General features: G+C 37.9%; 1 pseudogene; it reads right to left on the bottom strand.

Annotated features, from left to right (window-relative positions):
* Positions 1-1069: 1069 nt before the first annotated feature.
* Positions 1070-2014, bottom strand: LOC101707065 (adenosine kinase-like; annotated as a pseudogene).
* Between the last annotated feature and the right edge of the window lie 4255 nt (positions 2015-6269).

Consider the following 6269-nt stretch of genomic DNA (forward strand, 5'->3'; position numbering starts at 1 on the left):
TCCACTGCGCTGATTACATTGAATAGCTTCACAGGACTGGTGGACTCCCCAGCCTCAGCAGAGCATGGTTTGCTCCACAGGGTCAGTTAGCTCGACTTTCAAAGGGAGGCCTGGGAGCTTGGCTGTTCTGAGCTCCGACGTACAACTTGATGCTTTCTCCTCTCTCTTCAGTACTAACTGAGGCTTTCTGCCATGAACGTTCTTTTCCGATATGAAGTGTTTTTATTTGGGTCAAATTACAGAGTGCCATAAATGAAAAGAATGCCATGATTCAAATATTGTAATATAACTTAATATTTGAGAAATTATTTAATTATTCAAACTCATAGGTAATGGAATAATCACAATTGAAGTCTTTAAAATTTATTCAATGTTTCATTATACACTGAGATCACTTCTAATAACTTGGTGAGATAAATATTACTGTACTTTATTTGACCATTTATAATATATATGTGGTACATTTATGCATGTGTGTGCTGAATTTCATTTGTGAGGATTAATTTCTTTGTTTTGTTTTTCTTACTTTTCCCCTCTACCCCCACCTCTGTCTTCTTTCTTCCTTCCTTCCTTGATAGGGTCTCACTACGTTGCCCAGGCTGAATGTTAGCACACAGCCTTCTCAGAGTCTTAGCCTTCCAAGTAGCTGAGACTACAGGCATATGCCACCAGTCCCAGAAGTATTAATTTCTTTTTAAAAATTTGTTATACTAAGTTACATCTGCATTCAAAGTGGAATGTAGAAAAACTGATTGATTTACTAAATACATGTACGTTGCAAATTAAAAATGAAATTTTAGAATTTTCTATTGGAATAGTATATTCCTGTTTAATTGGCATTTCTGAGGTACCAAGTGAGAGACTAAAGATTCTATGGGCATTATTGTACCCTCAAAGAAGAATGAATGACCCTTATAATAGTAAGAAGAGATGGCAGGTAATTTTCTTCTTTATCAGTGTGGGAATATTCAGGTGGCAACCATGGCAGTTCTGTACTCCTGGCCTCAGGAGTTCTGTTGTCCTATGCAGGAAGTCTGGCTTCTCAGGTCTCAGGTAAGATGCTGCCAGTCTATCTAGTTGTGACACTTGCTGCATAGTGGCCAGCCACAAATGCATTCAGTCAGAAGCTCATCATAGACCATTTGAAACAGAAAAATCTCTAACAAATAAATCTCTAGTTGCATTTGTGTCGATAATTTCTGATCTTGACTGAAGAGCACAAGACTGCACTTTCTGTAGCCATTGTATTTCATTTCTTTCTTGGGGGAAGATAATGATTTGCTGCCTATTTGAATTTACTTTGGGGGGACTTGTGTCTTTGAAGCTACTTCTTAAAGTCTCCAAGCCTTGCTGTCTAGAGAGAGTAGCACTTTCAATCTCATTTCCAAAAAGTACATCAACATATGACAACTTTCAACAGTGAGTCCTCCTATAACTGGCTAGTCCACGGTGCAAACAGATTTAAAGCAAAAACCCTGTTGTTTTCAGAAACGAAGTAAGCCACTTTTAACACTGCTTCTACAGAAAGTGTAAGAAAAATGCCTGTTACAAAACAAACTGTCTTTTCTCTACTGAAGTCCAGTTTTTCTCCAAATCAAGATGATTTTTCTTTTTATAATAATTGGCAGCAGAAAGATTTTGTTATAAGTGAACTGTTGCCACCAGTGATGTTGCAGCACAAGTTCTTTTCTGCTCATAGTAATGAGCAGCACCCATGTGGGCTTTGGCAGCTTTTTTCTTCAGGATCTCCCCAAACTTATCCATCCCAATGCATCCAGAAATTGTTACTACTTGGTGTAGCTGCTGAATCATCAAATGGGCCACTTTAATTGAATTTTAGGTAGAACCACCAGCATGATATTAAGCTCTGAATTTTTTACAAGCCCATCAAATATTTCCTTGTGCTGCCTTCAGTCAATAATTGGATATTTGTTTTCAGAAATTATTTACCAAGGGAATCTTTGTCCACTACAGCAGATATGTCAAGGGGAGCATTTCACATTTCAAAGAGAATATTTTAACTTGGCTCTAATGGCACCTCCACCGTCACCTTTTTTGGGCTTCTGCTCCTCTCCTGAGTCTTTTTAATTAAGTGTAATTTTTAGAACTATGGCCTCTTGGTAGAAGTAAATCTTATAAAGATATTGCCTTTTCTGTAAGAAGTAATTACCACTACTAAAATAGCTTTCAAAGTTTGAATGGTGGTGGTCTTCTAATATTTGAGGTACTGATGTTCATTTATATACAATTATACAATGTTTAGTTTTATTTATTTCCATTAGGTGTTTCTGAGCCCTCATTTTTCCAAGTAAAGAGTTTCAGTTTTGTTATTCTTTCATCCCATGGCTCATTGACTTTCCCTAGAGAAGTAGACATTTGTTAGTTTTTGGCTAATCAGAAACCAGTCCATTTTGAATTGCTAATGGAGATCCATCACTTGCTGCTCTTACTATATGTGGTCCTGATGCAGCTGTCTTCAAACCTAGCCTAGGGATAGTACTGGTATCTGAGTCAGGATAAGTCATGCAAAGCTTCATAGTCCCCTGTTCATAGAAATTTGTCACAGACAGACATGTGACCAAATCAGCACCACTGACATTCCTTGAAAAAATTCTTAGAAATTTTGGAAGACAGATTGGTTATCTTTGGTGTTATATCTAAACATGAGAAGATGCATGTTCTGAGACTGCTGCAGTTATCCAACCATCACAAGGGGTGCATATTTCTGCCAATAGAACAACTATAATTAAACAATAGCCTTTCACAACCCTTGGAGAAAATGGAACCTGGGTCTCTATTAATATTCAACAGTAATCAATTCTCTATATCTAAAAGATGATGCAATTTTTAAATAAAATGTCTGAAGCTGTAAAGATGAAACATAGTTCTTGAGAAAACCTCAGGATCTTTTGAGAGCTGTGGAGCCAAGTCCCATTGGTGGTCATAAGAATGAATTGCAATTCAGAGGAGAGAAAACTATAGTAGACCCATGTTTGTGCCCAGGTTTCATGGCACTACAAAATACAATGGTTTATTAAATAATTAATTAAGCTAATTGTCCCCACTTTGAGTTAACAAAATCAATACATGGTTGTGACATAATATGCGCCAAAGATGAACAGCCAAGAAGGACATGATAAGATTTTCACAATTCACCAGTAAATTACAACAAAATAGTCCAATTTCTCTAGGTGACATGGACTCAGACTTGGTCAATCAACCATTGGCGTTATGTTTTGTAGAGTTATAAGGAGTTAGGTATAGTAGAGAGGAAATCACACCTGGCTCAAGCCCCATAACTAATCAGCTGTATGACCCCACACAATTTTGATCCAGGGTCCTCATTTTCAAAGTGAAAGGATAAATAAATAACTTTCAAAATTGTTTTCTATTTTTTTGTTTTTGTCTACTTCAACTTTTTAAAAAAATTTTAACTCTCAAAACTTGCTAATCTTCTTTAAAATATATTTCAATCATCAATCTTATTAACAACAAATTAGTATCAGAATGGAAAAGAGGGCATATTGTAGCCAAAGGTGAATATTTTTCAAACTCTTATTTCTATTTTCATAACTTCTCATTAGATGTATTAAAGTTGTAAGAGAGGGCTTTATATTTTGAGAAAGCTCCCAATGACCTTCAGTATTCATACTCCTACTTCCATTTATAATTGCTCTATGAAAGCAATAATTTATTTCAGTTAAAGTTTCAGATTTATTTGAAGCTCACATTAAATCACTAACCATATTGTTAATGAATAAGAATTATCATCCGACTACCATGCCACCTAAAATATTCAGAGGCAGAACACAAAAGGAGAGATATTTTTCCAACACGAAGAATCAGCCTGCTGCAGACAGGCAGGTCTGTGCATGCCCTAATGAGGTCCTGAGTCATGCAGAAGACACCGATTCACCCCACTGTAGACAGGCAGCCACCTGGTTCCACACGACAAAGATGCACAGGACACCAGACCACCAGACCAAGGTACTGAATCCCACTATTCCCGGCCCAGAGGTAGGGGCTTCTGAGCCATCGTCCCACTGATCCTGGTCCAGAGGAAGGGGCTTCCTGGTCACCATCCCTCCCACTGCTCCCAGCCCAGAGGAAAGGGCTTTTGGGCCACCTTCTGTCTCGCTGCTCCTGGCCCACAGGAAGGGGCTTTTGGGTCACCAACCTTACTGCTGCTCCCCGCCCTTGTCCCACCTCACCCAGCTCAGAGGAGGTAATCCGTGCAGGCACTAACAGTCCCCCGCCCCAGTCGAAATGAGAAAACATAAATAAGTTTCAAAACCAGACTTCCAGATCACCTACAGCAACCCAAAAGGAAATGAGATGGAACACTCTGATACTCAACCACCTGGACCCACTGAACTGGCAACAAAAGGGGATCTGGAAAAAATGAAATCAGAAATAATTTCTCAGATAACAGGAGAAATTGTGTCCCTAGTGCAAGACATGATTAATAAATCTAGAGAGGAGCTCAGGAACATGAAGGAATCCCAACATAAGAAACAAATGGAATCAATAAAACAGATGCAAATAGATTTCCAGGACATGAAAAACTCCATTGAAAGTGTACACAGCAGAATGAGCCAATGTGAGGACAGAATTTCAGATATAGAAGATAAGATTGCAATTTGTGACCAGGAAAAGAAAAATTGCTTCAAAATTATAAGGGAACATGAGAAATCAATACAGCAGCTGCTAGATGATACAAAGAAGAATAACATAAGACTGATTGGGCTCAATGAAGAAACAGGAGAGAGTGGAGATGACATAAAAAATCTCTTCACAGAAATAATGGCAGAAAACTTCCCAAGCAGGGGAAAAGAACTTGACATACAGATAAGTGAGGCATATAGGACTCCAAATAGACTTGATCAAAAAAAATCTACACATAGGCATATAATTGTTAAGATTCCAGAAACACAACAGAAGAACAAAGTTCTCCAAGCAGTCAGAGAAAAGAAACAAATCACATACAAAGGAAAGCCCAGCAGAATCACAGCAGACTTCTCAACACAAACCATCAAGGCAAGAAGAGCTTGGAGTGACAAGCCCTAAAAGAAAACATCCTCCAACCCAGATTGATGTACCCTGCAAACCTATCTTTCAAAATGGATGGAGAAATAAGATGCTTTCATGACAAAGAGCACAGTAGGAACTTTGTGAATACCAAACCAGTACTCCAAGGAATTTTACCCAATATCCTAGGAACAGACATTGAGGATCACAACCCCAGGAAGCAAAGCAGAATGAACCCATCTGGCATGACAAGAAATTAAATGTAAAGGGGGAGAACCCAACAAAAAGAAAAAGTCATGGCAATGACAAGTCAATACATTTCAGTTATAACCATCAACGTTAATGGTCTCAATTCACCAATCAAAAGAAATAGACTGGCAGAATGGGTCAAGAAGCAAAATCCAACAATATGCTGCATACAAGAAACACACTTAATTCAAAAGGAAACTCATAGACTGAAAGTTAAAGTGTGGAAAACAATACTCCATGTGACAGGAACCCAAAAAAAAGCAGGAGTAGGTATCCTCTTGGCAGATCAAGTAGATTTCAAACCAACACTGATTAAGAGAGATGAAGGACACTACATCCTTGTAAAGGGAAGAATCCAAGAGGAAGAGATGACAATCATAAATATCTATGCACCAAACACTAGTGCACCCAGCTATATAAAACAAATACTAACAGACATGAAAAGTCATATATGCACTAATACAATTGTAGTGGGGGACCTCAACATCCCACTGTCACACATAGATAGATCAACTAGACTAAAAATAAGTAATGAATACTAGAACTCAATCAAACTCTTGAACAAATGAACTTAACAGATGTTTACAGAGTCTTTCACCCCACAAAATCAGAATACACATTCTTCTCAGCTATACATGGGTCATTCTCCAAAATAGGCCACATACTCACACATAGAACATGTTTAAGTAAGGGCAAAGGAATTGAAGTTATCCCCTGTACATTATCAGACTATAGTGAGATGAAATTGGAGATTCATAGCAAAAGAAATTCAAAAAATTTCATAAACATATGGAAATTGAACAACACACTTCTGAATAACCAATGGGTCACAGAGGAAATTAAAGAAGAAATCAGAGGGTTCCTTCAATTAAATGACAATGACAATACAACATATCGGAATCTATGGGACAAAATGGAAGCAGTCTTACGAGGGAAATTCCTAGCAGTGAATACACATATTAGGAAAACAGAAGGAGCCCAATTAAACAACC

The sequence above is a fragment of the Heterocephalus glaber genome, unplaced genomic scaffold, assembly GCF_053883595.1.
Source record: "Heterocephalus glaber isolate CG9 unplaced genomic scaffold, H.glaber_assembly_v1.0 deba00001569, whole genome shotgun sequence".
NCBI lineage: Eukaryota > Metazoa > Chordata > Mammalia > Rodentia > Bathyergidae > Heterocephalus > Heterocephalus glaber.